Raw genomic sequence first — 15681 nt, 5'->3', positions numbered from 1 at the left:
AATGACATAAAAATGTTAGTGCTCAACTGTAGAAGTATTGTAAAGAAAGGAATAGAATTAAGTAATTTAATATTTATATACTTAACAGATATTGTAATAGGAGTTGATCATAGCTGAGAAATGATATAATGGATGCAGAAATATTCTTAAGGAACCAGAGTGTGTATCGTAGAAATAGGATAGGAATGGTAGGAGGGGGAGTATTCATTCTGGTGAAAGGAGAATTTGTAAACTACGAAAAAGTTAAAGATGACAAACGTGAAATTCTAGGTGTAAGGCTCATATCTAACGATAATAGGCAACTTTGTCTTTGGAGTGTACAGACCGGGAATGGTTAGGGCTGACGCTGATTCAGAATTATTTGATAAGATAATCAGCTATGTGGGAAACAATATGGAAAGGAACGTGATAGTAGTGGATGATCTCAATTTACTAAATTTCGATTGGGTAGGTAATGCGAACGACAGGAAGTATGACCAACAAATGGCAAAAAAAGTTAATATGGGAAGGGCAGCTGATTCAGAAAGTTATGGAACCAACAAGAGGGAAGAATACTCTGGATGTGGTGCTGGTAAAACCAGATGAGCTCTATAGAGAAACCAAAGTAATAGATGGTATTAGTGATCACGAAGCTGTTTTTGTAGTAGTTAAAAATAAATGTGAAATAAAGGAAGGTATTAAAATTAAGAGTGTTGGGCCAGTGATGAGCAACACTCTCGAGACTGACGTCGCAGATCTCGAGACCGATCCTCCTGTAGTGCAAGCTGTGCGACGTACCAGTAACTACAACTGTAAACTTGGTAGTATATCATAGGCAGTTATTGTGTGAAATAACGTTCTCATATGAAAACGTATGAGCCAATACATTTTGTCAAAAGCCTGGAAGAGTACTGCATGTTCAACTATGAACCCCTTAATACCATTAACGAAAGTGAAAACCGAATGTCAGTATCTTAAACTGTTCACGGCTAATTTGAGGTGGACATCTTAGCTGAATAACCCTGCATAATTTGTGAATAACTCTAGATAGAATGCACACCTACTTGGATACTAGAGGCGTGCATTATTCGAACTTGAAACGGGGAAGATGTGCTTTGCTGCATATGCAACCACCTGTAAAATGTCCAACTTTGCTCCAATTCTTTCAGCAGGGGTGATGGGCAACGCTCTCGAGACCGATTCTCGTGTGCTGCGAGCTGTGCGACGCGACGTCCCAGTAACTACGACTGTAAGCTTGATAGTTATCATCAGCAGTTCTCATATGGAAACGTGTGTTACGATAAATTTTGTCAAAAGCATAGGAAAGCACTGCATGTTGAACTATGAGATCCTTAATACCATTAACGAAAGTAAAGACAGAATGCCAGTATCTTTGTTCACGAGTTATTTTAGATGGACTTCTTAGCTGAATAACCCGTTATAATTTGTTAATAACTGCTATTAGGATATAAACCTACCTGGATGCCTCGCAATCGTTGTCGGCAGGGTAGCTTCTTGTGATTCAGACCGGGCCGGAGGTGTTCTGTGACTACTCCTCTTCATTTATATTATGTGTTTTTGAGTGTCGGATGATCCTAGAAGTATTTCTGCCGACGTATTTTACTTCTTTTGAATAAAGAACACAGCTGGCTGTGCTATGTGGCATCTCTTCAAAATAACCGACATCCACCACTTACAGTAAGTTGCATTTCGGACATCGTCTTCACGTTGTCGCGTACAACTAGACACAATTGCACATTGCACTGTCATATACCAAAGTACGTAATTATTATTATTAACAAATACATCGCAAATGGGGAAATATCCCGGTGGCAATGGTCATTTACCGTAGTGTAACAATAACCAGCATACTGAAGTGGGCAAGTTTTCCTTCGTAAACAGGACCACAAAGGATTGGAATAAATTACCTGCAGCAGTCTTTGATAGATTCTCTTCCGGTATCAAATTGTTTAAGATGATGATGGTTAGTGCTAGTGTGAAGTGGAAAGTAAAAGCTGTAAACAACGGACACTGAATATGTGATTTTTTGCTGGATTTAGAATGTTAAACTAGTAGTATTTCTTCTAATATTTTCTCCTCATGTAATTGCTTGTTGTAATCTTGTTGTTGTAGTTGTTGGGTAGTTATGTTTTAAGCTAGCAGCAAGTTCAACCTATAGTATTGTAAGCCATAGTGTTAAGTAATGGAAATACTTAAGTTGTGTGTGTGAATTTGTGTATGATGATGCTGGATTTAGAAAGTTAAACTAGTAGTACTTCTTGTCGTATTTTCTTTAGTTGTTGTTGTCGTTGGTTTAACTTCACTTTATTATCACTTGTAATGTTAAGCTAGTAGAAAGCTCAACATATAGTATTGTAAGCGGCAGTATTAAGCACTGGAAATACTGAATTTGTTTATGATGATGCTGGATTTAGAATGTTAAATTGGTAGTATTTTTTGTAATATTTCCTTTCCATGGAATTGCTTGTTGTACTCTTGTTGTTGTTGTTGTGCAATTATGCTAACTTTACATATTATGCGAATACCCTATAACATTGTAAGGAATTATTTCCTTCCTCACCAAAATATCGGTAAGCACAAGCAGGGGTCATAATGTGATATTGAATGTGGGGTCTGATAACGATGTACACCTATCTGTCGAAAGAATTGGAGCAAACTGAAGCATTTTAGATTACACATTCCACTCATGCGTAATGGTGGTTGCATATGCAGCAAAGCGCATCTTGCCTCGTCTCAAGTTTGAATAATGCACGCCTCTAGTATCCAGGTACGTGTACCTACAGAAGCCGTCAAGTTCTGTACTTAAACCACACATTCGTGTACCTACCAGTGCATACAATGCCAGAATGCGTAGGGTAAACCATACAGTGATGGGCAGTTTAAGAGGGCTCAAATAGTTTTATTTCACATACACCGAATAATTATGGAGATACATATTTCATTCATTGCAAGAGAATAGTGAAGTGTTCCTAGTTTTATAAGAATGATATGTTAGATATTTAGTATTAATTGCTGACCTTCTACAAAATATTAATTTCAGAAATTCATAAAATGACAGTGATGGGCACTTTGAAGACTAACTTGGGCACTTTGAAACACAGTGATGGGCACAGAGGAAAATACCTTCTAAGGAGTCACAAAACCTATTATCTCCTTAGTTTAATCACTTCCACTGTAATCTACTATATCCAAACAATTTATGCAGAAGAAAATATTCTCATCCTCTGATTCATTTTCTGCTGGATGCAAATCGTTTCCCACGGGAAGGCATTTCTTGTGGAATATCTTCTGACATATTTGACAGGAAACTCCTTGTATCTTAGTATTAAGGCTACCGCCACACTGGAAACAAAGTCCAGAAGAAAATATTTAGGTGGATTTCCGAAGGGAATTGTTAGTTTTGCTCTCCAGCAAGAAGTTACTTGTTGACGCCCCGAAGAAACATCTTCCCATCTTCATTTCGCCTGTACTCAGGATGTTCGTAGAAGTACTGCCTTGTTCACAATCAGCTACTCCTTTCCTCTCAGCCAGACTTTCCGTGTTCTGCTTCAAGTGTTCGTCACCATGATTCCTCTCACCAGATTGTTCATTGCGATTCTCAAATAGCAAGACTTTTTTTACAGATGTAGCTGCAGTCATTTTGGGGTCATTGCTCTCTCGTATGACAGGCAAAATATCCTTCCTTTTCTTGTTACCCCTTTCATTCTTGTTTATTGGGAACTTTTTCTCCTCTCTTTTTCTCTTTCTGTCTTCCTTCTTCCTCTCATTTGCTTTCATGTCTGCCTTTTCTTTATGGATGTCTTTCCATTGCTTTGACGTTTTCACGTAAGGCATGCGTTGCACATTCCGTAGATTTTTCCTTTTGGGTGTTTCAGGCCATACAAGACAGTCTTCCAGTGATTTAACATCCGAACGCTTCAACACACTGCTTGACGATGGTGTTCATGGCTGAGGCGATTCATTCATATGTAGAGGAGCTGTACTGAGGGTCGGTTGTTCTTGTTCTACATATACATTCTCCAGAGCAGTTTGTTCCAAATTTGTTTCTCTGGTTTGCTGTTCTACATCCTGTCCATCAAACTCCGAATTTTGATCATTTCTCTCAAAAAATTCCTCATACAGTCTGTACAATACAAAAAATTATTCACTGTGTTCTTCTTCAGTTACCTTCTCAATATTCTTGAACTGCTCAATTCTCTCCTCTCCAACAATACTGCAGAATTTTTGAAATGTCAGTAATTTGTTCTTCTCATCCGAATTATTCACATTTTTGTTAATATCGGTCGGAGTGGCAACACTGTACTTTCTTCCAATATATTTAGTGAAGTCTATGTTGTCTGGGTTCCATGGAACAAGACCACAGGCTCTGAAACCACTTTTCAAGGTTTCTGGCTTTATTCTCTCATTCACAATCTTTTCCAGCACTGGAGCAAAGTCTTTTCTCGTGAGAGCTTCAGAAGGGTGTTCTCGACGCCAATTTAGCACTCCCTTTTTCCACTCACTCTTGACTGGCTGAAATACAGCAACGTCCGCTGGTTGGAGAATTCTTGTGGCGTTCGGATATAATGATATAAGAATTATCTGAAGTTCAGTACAGAGCTCGCTAAGCTGAAATGTAAGGTGGCTCTTGTGACCATCCACAAAAAGTATCACTGGAAATTTTACTTGTGTTTTCACTAAATGGGGATGAAGAACATTTGCCACAAATTCGAAGAATACTTCGGATCTCATCCAGCCCGAGTCACTGCAGCCTATGCCCCATGAATCTGGAACAGACTGTACAATCTCATTAGGCAGTCTTTTGTAGTTGTATACTATCATTGGAGGGCAGACTGAACCATCGGCTCCAAATGTGAACATAACTGTCAAGGTTTCCTTTTCATTTCCCATTGAAACTTCATAAACATTTTTTAACCTCTTGGAGCAATGACTTTTTGATTCTTTGGGCACAGTTGAAAGTTTGTTTCATCTCCATTAAACACTCTTGATGGGTCTTGGAGTATATAAAACAAATTTTCTGATTTCAGATATGTTTCAATCTCTTTAAACCATCTTCTAATATCTGCTTCACTTATATTAGCACTAGCCTTCGTTACAGTCGCAGATGTTCTTTCTGATAGGACCAGATGTCTCCGAAGGAAAGCTTTGTACCACCCAATTCCTGGTAGGTTATTCTTGAAAGGAGTTTTCCTTTCGTTTGATTTCAGGAATTCCTGCACACTGAGTTGAACATCTTCTCTTCGCCTAGGGAAACCTTTCTTACTCAAGTCTATTAGCCAGTTAATCAAATTTTCTTCTTCATTGTCGCTAAGGATCGGATTGGGACCAAATGTAGACTTAGGTTGTCCTTTAAGGTAACGCTGAAGTGTAGGCCTAGGAACACAGAAGTTTCTTGCTGCAGTTTTTATCTTCTCTCCATCGCGTACCGCAGCAACTGCAGCCATTAGACTTTCTTTTCTATAGGGCTCCTTTCCTTTATTTGGCATTTTGGAGCTGGAATAAAACAAACCTATGGAATCGAAGTAAACAACTGTATGAAAACTTTTATGAATAAAAATATATTACGTCTTTTGCATTCAGCCTTATTTATGATGCTTACGCCCTTAAAGTACGTATTTAGTGGAATAATATCTGCTTAAATTATCTGTTAGGATATTTCTCTTGATAAACTTAACGAAATATAAAAATAAGGGAGAATCACAGTGATGGGCACTGCCAATATCACACTGATGGGCACTGTGCCCATCAGTGTCAAATACCATTTTACATGTGTTCTATTGTTAAAATGTATACACTGAGGGCATAGTGAAAACATTGATGAAATAAAAATGTATAATGCTCAAAGGTTCATAAATTACAGTGGTGGGCACCCAATGCCCATCACTGTTTTCTCAGTTGCAAACAGTCACAGTTATGGGCACAGCCATTTGTAGGTTATTGTTAGTTGGTAGAAGTTCAATAAGTATATCAAAACATAATTATAACTCAGGCTAACATATTTAAACAGCAGATTCGGAATATATAGTAGCATATTTTCTTACCTCCTTAATAACTGGATACACTCCTCTTAACAATTTGATAAGGATTCAATACCAAACCAACATGGATTCCACAACACTAACAAACAAACTATGCTTGTGCTGATTGCGTGGCCACAGTCCATGGAGATTGCATAGGAATATACCTAAGAGTACTTTTGACACAGAGGTACAAATAATGGATGCATACCGTTGCCAGAAGGCTTATTTTTACACTCCTTGTAGTTCCAGTGCCCATTACTATGTTAATGCCCATCACTGTATGGTTTACCCTATCCTTTATAATAATTATACTGCGTCAAAATAGACCTCTGTAGAAATGAACGCCCTAGTCGCTTGTTGACGCGCCACTAAAATTGCTCACAGTCTGAATAAAACCAAGGACAAATTGTCCCTGCTTTTACATCCTGGGGTATACGAAATTCCCTGTACTTGCGGTAAGGTATATATCGGCCAAACATGCCGGTCCATTGGTACCCGTATCAAAGAACATGAACGTAATATTCGTCTCAACCAACCAGACAAATCGGCCATAGCTGAGCACGCTCTATCGTCGGGTCATGATGTCATGTTCCAAGATGCTCGAGCTCTTACCCACACTAGACACTACAGGTCCAGGATTATACGGGAAGTTGTGGAAATACGTAGAAATCCTAACAATTTCAACAGGGACACCGGCTATCAATTAAGTAATACCTGGTTGCTAGCCATTAAGAATTTACGTAGGTAGTTCCCTTCCCGTTCCCTTCACTATTGTTATTTCGTCTCGGTGTTTTCCAAATTCGTACGTTCCTCGTCGCCAGATGTTTAATTCCAGGCTTGTGTCTATGCCATACATCTGCCAATATCATGTGTTTCGCAAACACGTTATGTGAACCGCGTTAGACTGATTGTGATGGTTCGGCCAGCTTCCGCTTCGAACGCTAGCGTTGCCTCGTCCTGGGAGCCACCTCGTGGCGATTGTAGGTACCATTTTCTACTTCTATTATTACGTTCCAAATTTAAAGTGTCGTTGTTTAAGAAGTCTTTCTCGTTGACAGTCGAGATTTCTTCTGAGGACGCAGGGCACAGTTCCCTACGAAACGTTAAGAATTTCACCTTATTTTCTTGACACGGCATAAGCCCAAAAGCCTATAGAGTATCATGTCTTTAAGTACGGGCCGTGAAAGCATTAATGACAACATTAAAAACCTCTATGGGGAGGATACTTTCAAGAAGGCTTCAAAATTCAGCAAATTAAGGAGAAAGAAGTCTATTCTTCTTTCTTCTTTGTGCTTTCTACTGAGATGCAGGGACCATAACATCATTCCCAACTGTGTGAAGCTGAAGTTCACGTTGAATACACAGAAAGCCAGCAGAATATATCAACGCGCTAGCAAGGCTCTTGTGATCGAGAGAGTACATAACACTCGTAGGGAAAAGGATTCAGTCTCCCGAGAGTTGTTTCGTTTGCACTTGCTGTTAAGCAACAGTCTTTCGCGGGAATTGTGGGTGACTTTTGATCTATTACTGCTATACAGGCTGAACGAAAATTCAACCAGGTGTCATTCAGACAGAAATCAAAGTTCCTCCGTCTAGCTCAGAAACAGGCGGTCTCTTGCACGAGCCCGGATGCTAGTAAAACTGTCGTCAATCTTTCTAAGAAATCCTTGGACGAGAACCAAACGGCATTTCTAGCTAGGGGTCTTAATTTCGCTGTCGCTCCTTCTAAAATTCCCACTGAGGAGTTAATTATTTCGGTTGAGGCAGCCATCCACAAACTACCTACGGATGAGGCTGAGGTATTAAGACAGAAATGTGTGAGACTCATAAGGTCCGCTGTTGTACCCGCGCCCAATTTAACAAGAGGCGAAAAGAGAGCTCTGAAGGAACTTAGAGATGATTCTGAACTGACCATTCTCTCATCTGATAAGGGTAATGCGACAGTGGTTATGGAGACTATATTGTCAGAGTCTGTTTACAGACTGAGCTCCCGTGACCCCACCACTCGTGTGTCCAACGCCACCGTGAAGCTCTTAAGCCAATCTTCAATTCCAAAAGAGGAGGCTAAACATCTGTCCCCGGGAGACGCAATGCCACCTAGATAATATGGACTGCCTAAGATCCATAAAAATGATGTCCCCCTCAGACCTATTGTTAGTGCGATAGGTTCTCCTACGTATGCTCTGGCTAAATACCTAAGCAAATTGCTTCATCCACACATAGGACGTATTGAATCATACGTCAGGGACTCTTGGTATTTCGTCAAAAAGCTGTCAACCATAACCCTTCAACCTAATGCACTTTTGGTGAGTTTCGATGTGGAGTCCTTGTTCACTAAAGTGCCAATTGACTCGGTCATGTCTCTCATTGAACACCTGTTCCCTGAGGACATTACCAAGCTATTTTACCATTGCATGACGTCCAGCTATTTCTTCTTTTTACGAACAGACGGTAGGAGTTGCTATGGGAAGTCCACTTTCGCCCTAGTAGCTAATTTCTTTATGGAGCATTTTGAGGAGGAGGCTATTGCTTCGGCGCCCGTCAAGCCTATGATATGGTGGAGGTATGTTGATGATGAATTTGTGGTCTGGATAGAAGGTCCTGAGAAACTTCATCTATTCCTAAACCACCTAAATCAGCAACATCCGTCACTAAAATTCACTATGGAGATGGAGTCGGACGGATGCCTTCCTTTCTTGGATGTTCTAGTGAGAAAGAAACCGGACGGCTCCCTAGGACACACCGTCTATCGTAAGCCTACCCACACAAATCGCTATCTTCATGCAGATTCTCACCACCATCCTGCACAAAAACAATGCGTTCTCACGACACTCGCTAAGAGGGCGAGACGAATCTGTGAGCCATCACATATCCAGGTGGAGATGGACACGCTGAAAGTCACGTTCAAGGATAATGGTTACAGCGATTTGCAGATTCATAGAGCCCTACATCCCAGAGAAACGACCAAGCAAAGCTCACAGAAGGAAGAAGTGAAGGGAACTGCCTACTTGCCTTACATTCACAACATCACAGATCGAATTGCCAAGGTTCTCCGCAAACACAATATAAAAACCGTGTTTGGCACTGCCACTAAAATTGCTCACAGTCTGAGAAAAACCAAGGACAAATTGTCCCTGCTTTTACATCCTGGGGTATACGAAATTCCCTGTACTTGCGGTAAGGTATACATCGGCCAAACATGCCGGTCCATTGGTACCCGTATCAAAGAACATGAACGTAATATTCGTCTCAACCAACCAGACAAATCGGCCATAGCTGAGCACGCTCTATCGTCGGGTCATGATGTCATGTTCCAAGATGCTCGAGCTCTTACCCACACTAGACACTACAGGTCCAGGATTATACGGGAAGTTGTGGAAATACGTAGAAATCCTAACAATTTCAACAGGTACACCGGCTATCAATTAAGTAATACCTGGCTGCCGGCCATTAAGAATTTTTTTCTTTTTTTGCTAGGGGCTTTACGTCGCACCGACACAGATAGGTCTTATGGCGACGATGGGATAGGAAAGGCCTAGGAGTTGGAAGGCAGCGGCCGTGGCCTTAATTAAGGTACAGCCCCAGCATTTGCCTGGTGTGAAAATGGGAAACCACGGAAAACCATCTTCAGGGCTGCCGATAGTGGGATTCGAACCTACTATCTCCCGGATGCAAGCTCACAGCCGCGCGCCTCTACGCGCACAGCCAACTCGCCCGGTCATTAAGAATTTACGGTGAATGTGAAAATAGCTTTGTACCTTTAAAGGTGGTAAGGAATGGTAATGATCCACTATATTATAACAGGGAAGTAAAGAGACTAAGAAGGAGGGGCAGGTTGGAAAGAAATAGAGTTAGAAATGGCTGTGGAAGTAAGGAAAAATTGAAGGAACTTACTAGGAAATTGAATCTAGCAAAGAAGTCAGCTAAAGATAACATGATGGCAAGCATAATTTGTGGCCACACTAATTTTAGTGAAAAATGGAAGAGTATGTATAGGTATTTTAAGGCAGAAACAGGTTCCAAGAAGGACATTCAAAGAATAATTAATGAACAAGGAGAGTGTGTATGCGAGGATCTTCAAAAGGCAGAAGTATTCAGTCAGCAGTATGTAAAGATTGTTGGTTACAAGGATAATGTCCAGATAGAGGAGGTGACTAATACTGAAGAAGTATTAAAATTTACCTATGACCGCAATGATATTTACAGTAAGATACAAACATTGAAAACTAAAAGAGCAGCTGGAATTTACAAGGTTTCGGGGGATATAATAAAGACAATGGGTTGGGATATAGTACCATATCTGAAGTACTTGTTTGATTATAGTTTTCATGATTGAACTTTACCAAATGAATGGAGAGTTGCTATAGTAGCCCCTGTATATAAAGGAAAGGGTGATAGACACAAAGCTGAAAATTACAGGCCAGTCAGTTTGACATGCATTGAAGCTTTGGGAAAGCATTCTTTGTGATTATATGAGACATGTTTGCAAAATTAATAACTGGTTTGATAGGAGGCAATTTGGGTTTAGGAAAGGTTATTCCACTGAAGCCCAACTTGTAGGATTCCAGCAATTTATAGCAGATATCCTGGATTCAGGAGGTCAATTGGACTGTAGTGCGATTGACTTATCTAAGGCATTTGATAGGGTAGATCATGGGAGACTACTGGCAAAAATTAGTGCAATTGGACTTGACAAAAGAGTGACTGAATGGGTGGCTCTGTTTCTAGAAAACAGAACTCAGAGAATTAGAGTAGGTGAAGCTTTATCTGTCCCTGTAAAAATTAAGAGGGGGAATTCCTCAAGGCAGTATTATTGGACTTTTATGTTTTCTTATATATATCAATGATATGTGTAAAGAAGTGGAATAAGAGATAAGGCTTTTCGTAGATGATGTTATTCTGTACAGATTAATAAATAAGTTACAAGATTGTGAGCAACTGCAAATTGACCTCGATAATGTTGTGAGATGGACAGTAAGCGCTGGTATGATGATAAACGGGGATAAAATTCAGGTTGTGAGTTTCACAAATAGGAAAAGTCTTCTCAGTTTTAATTATTGCGTTGATGGGGTGAAAGTTCCCTTTGGGGATCATTGTAAATACCTAGGTATTAATATAAGGAAAGATCTTCATTTTGGTAATCACATAAATATGATTGTAAATAAAGGGTACAGATCTCTGCACATGGTTATGAGAGTATTTAGGGGTTGTAGTAAGGATATAAAAGAGAGAGCATATTTGTGTCTGGTGAGACCCCAACTAGAGTATGGGACCCTTACCAGGATTACTTGATTCAGGAACTGGAAGAAATCCAAAGAAAAGCAGCTCGATTTGTTCTGGGCGATTTCCGACAAAAGAGTAGCGTTACAAAAATGTTGCAAAGTTTGGGCTGGGAAGACTTGGGAGAAAGGAGACGAGCTGATCGACTAAGTGGAATGTTCCGAGCTGTGAGTGGAGAGATGGCATGGGAGGGCATCAGTAGACGAATAAGTTTGGATGGTGTCTTTAAAAGTAGGAAAGATCACAATATGAAGATAAAGTTGGAATTCAAGAGGACAATATGGGGCAAATATTCGTTTATGGGAAGGGGAGTTAGGGATTGGGATAACTTACCAAAGGAGATGTTCAATTAATTTCCAATTTCTTCGCAATCATTTAAGAAAAGGCTAGGAAAACAACAGATAGGGAATCTGCCACCTGGGCGACGGCCCTAAATGCAGATCAGTAGTGATTGATTGATTATTGTTATTTTGTCTCGGCGTTTTCCAAATTCGTACGTTCCTCATCGCCAGATGTTTCATTCCAGGCTTGCGTCTATGCCATACACCTGCCAATGTCATGTGTTACGCAAACACGTTATGTGAACCGCTTAGACTGATCACGGCCGACTTGATGCGTCGCTCTAGCTAGCTCCTTACCGGCCTTGGCAATCGGGTCCACGCACTGTAATCGGAGTAGTTACACAGCTCGACACGTGGCGCTGGCGGCCGACCTATTTGCGGTAGAAATGCATACTTCTTTATGGAAAATATATTGACTTTGGTTGCCGATTTATCGTAATTTAGAGCTATGGAGAATATTACATGTGTTAATACTGTTAAAATGATTAATCTTAAAGGTTACTTTCGTTGATATTTGCCAAAATGATGTCGTGAAATGAAACTGCGGGGAGATGACTTACTCCAGCTGACGTTCTGATATTGACTCTGATTGCCGATGTATCTTAATTTATGGAATAAAATAGTATGTTACATTGACTAATATTGTTAAAATGATTAATCCTAAAGGCTACTTTCATTGATATGTGCCAAAACAACGTCGTGAAATGAAACTGCGGAAGATGGAGTAGTCCAACTGACGTTCCTTAATTGTGAGGAATAATAGTAATCGTTTTTATTATCATGGCATTTAGATACATAGCAGAACTTACCACAATGCTTTTGTCTTCTGATGTTAATATCGAGATTAAGAGTCATTGTTCAATTAGAGTTTTAAAATTCTTCAAGCGCTGCTCTCAGGAAGGGGGCTGGACAAAACATAAGAGTCTTACTTTTTCCATATTCGTTGTATGCAGAACATAAATATTTTGACACAAACATGTTTAAATGTTAATTTCAATATATATAGTTTCAGATTATATTTCATTCATACCTTTCACTAGAATATTAAATACCGGGCAAGCTGGCCATGCTAAATTCAGAAAATAAATTTTACTTGAAATGCAGTAGGGTGGAACAAGTTGGCCGCGCGGCGTGGAGCTGTGAGCTTGCATCCGGGAGATAGTGGGTTCGAACCCCACTGTCGGCAGCTATGGAGACGGTTTTCCGTGGTTTCCCATTTTCACATCAGGCTGTACCTCAATTAAGGCCACGGCCGATTCCTTCCCACTGCTAGCCCTTTCCTATTCCACTGGCGTCATAAGACCTATCTGTGTCGGTGCGACGTAAAACAAATAGCGAAAGAAGAAGAATTTTAAATAAAAATTCAGTGAGAGAAAAGTATTTTGAGTAAATAAAATGTAAACTGTTCTCTGCTCGATGATGATGATGATGATGCTTGTTGTCTAAAGGGGCCTAATATCTAGGTCATCGGCCCCATTGCTCAGGTAACAACACTTCATACGCTGGCCTTACCGTCATAGCAGTAGTGATTCTTACTTGTCAATGTTTAAATGTTAAAGTTCAGATTATCTTGAACAAAAATGTGTTGTGTTGCTGTCATATGGCAAATATGACACCGCCTAAAGGATTATTCTATGAAAGAAAATTCATGGATAAAAATTGTACCGGGCGGTACACCTCTACACCGTTTATTTAAAAGTTGCGCCAGTTGAAACTCCTCTTCTGGAGGAAGGTTGAACTTTATCTATTCTATTAATTCTCTACTTTCTCCGAAGATGTCACCACGTGGAAAATTTTGAGTTTTTGAACTGTGTCACTTTTGATGTGTTTTTGTTTCGCTTGAAGTAAGAAGTGTGAACTTTCTCTTCTAGAGGACACTACTGAAGAATTACAATAGTGCAACCTAGTGCGAAATCAAAGAACTATTTTGTTGGAGAAATTTTTATTTCAAGAGTTTGTTCTTTGTTAAATTTCTTTCTGTCATGGTTTAAGTTGGCTGTATACCCCTCTTTTTCCCCTTATTTTGGATCTAGCCAATCCCGAATTTCTTTAATTAATTTTCCACCAATAATGTGTTCCTTCTTCCTCTATGTAGGGGTTTCTTTTCCCTAGCCAATAAAAACTTTGAGGGAGGGTGTTTTATTTCCCCTAACCCCTAGAATCTTCCGCGAGAGGATATAAACTGCTGATTTTGGGGTCTCCGGGCCACTTCTGTTCCATCTTTCAGTGTATTAAGTACATAGCAGGAGGCGGGAAGCGCCTCTTTCTTCTTCAGCCGTTCAACACCAGGTAATGGCCTATTAATAACTTCTTTTTTTGCTAGGTCGGCAGTTTAACACTCGCGGCGGGTTCGAAGCATTTCCATCATGTAACCTTTTCCTAAAATGTAATTACTCTTTTCATCTTTTCTTGTAAAGCTACATATTGGGATAGAGAGTGCTAACCCTCTCGAGCTCCCACTCACATTTGTTTTGAGGTGAACTTATTTTCTCAAACTATTCTTCGTTTATGTAATGTAAAGTGTTCTTCTCTAAGTCACCTCTGTAGTATGGGATTAGCCCTTGCGTTAGCGGCCCAGAGCCAGATTAGGTTTTAAAAAACAAAGTGTATTAGGAGTGCAAGATCGCCTCCTCTCAAATTGTTATTTTAGAGGTCATGTAATCAACCTTCTTTTCATGTAATAGACCTCTGTAGGTTGGGTATTTTACCCCTGTGAATACGTCCTTAGAGGACAGCTTGAAGGTAGAGTTTGGTGTGGCCTTTGAGAGGCTTAAATTTTAAGAGCGGATCGCTCTTTTGAAAATGGAGTGTCATATGCCTCGTGGAGGCTTTTCTGTGTAATTCGGAGCCAGGGGCTCCTAGGGATGAATGGGGTTTTCTGCCCCTCTGTTAAAACTTGTGTTTGTGGTAAAACTGAGCTGATCGCTGAAGTCAGGGCGTGAAGCCCAAAACCTGAAAATATTGTATCTCCCCTTGTTTTGCTACATTGTACCTGCCATGTCTGTTATTGCTTGGTTTTTGAAAAGAAAATATAACCTAGTTAAATTTTAAATTAATTTTACATTAACTTTGATTCCGTAGTTTGAAACCCATTCACGCCCGCACCTTCTTACGCCTCTACCTACCGCTAAAACACGGTAACAAGTGGTAGCAGAGCGTGGTTGAATGGGTCTCAATTTAGCCCCTTTTGACGGCTAAACATTGCTTTGATTCGAACTCTAACAATTGTCTCAGTTGCTGGAATTTTTTGAGTTTTTCAAAATTGTTCTGTCATCATGCCCGGCCCTCGCGATGTTCTCCTCCTTAACTATTTGCGCAAAGAGGAGTTGATATACGAGTTAACTATCAGAAATGTGCAATCTGGAGGCACGGTTGCAATCGACACCTACAAGCTGAGAGAGTCCCTTGATTTGCCCATTTCCATCCCCAATTTGGGAGAGAAAGAAATTGATGACTCTCTTTCCACGATCGTCGAGAATATTACTGGGCTAGCATCTGTAGTCAGCTTTTTTGATGAAAACGATCCGTCTCCTAATCAAATTAAGCGTGTGCAAGGCAGGCTGTATCACTTTGCAAATAGAGTTAATGATCTGTTGTCTCTAAAGGTGAATGACGTTCAGAGGAAGGACGCTAATACGCTCCTTGAAACTATTTCTGAATTGTCTAATAAGGTCACTCAATTGCTAACCGGCGAAGTTCCTCCCAAAACTGATCAACCCGCCACAGTGAACGTAGGTAGTGATGAAGAGCCTCCTCAGGGAGAAGTCAATAGGATAACCGTTGCTGCTCAAACTATCTCTGCCCCATCGAACAACGAATCTGAACGCCGTGCGTCATTGGGTAACATCCGCTCGGAATTAACTTCTTTGCCATTGAAACCTTTAACGACTATGTCACCTGGGTTCAGTAGCTTGCCTCATCCATTGGCAATGTTGCTTAGAGGTATCTCTAAGTTTTCCGTCAACACCACCAGTGATGTAATTTCATTTTTAAGATTTCTAGTGGAATTTCAGGATCATGCTCTGGTTTTTTCTCTTTCG

At 40.2% G+C, this 15681-nt stretch overlaps 1 pseudogene; it reads right to left on the bottom strand.

Moving 5' to 3' along the window:
* Positions 1-4140: 4140 nt before the first annotated feature.
* LOC137498933 (uncharacterized) lies at positions 4141-6308 on the bottom strand (annotated as a pseudogene).
* Positions 6309-15681: the final 9373 nt, after the last annotated feature.

This window comes from Anabrus simplex, chromosome 3 (genome assembly GCF_040414725.1).
Source record: "Anabrus simplex isolate iqAnaSimp1 chromosome 3, ASM4041472v1, whole genome shotgun sequence".
NCBI lineage: Eukaryota > Metazoa > Arthropoda > Insecta > Orthoptera > Tettigoniidae > Anabrus > Anabrus simplex.
This window is presented reverse-complemented; position numbering and strand designations above follow the sequence as displayed.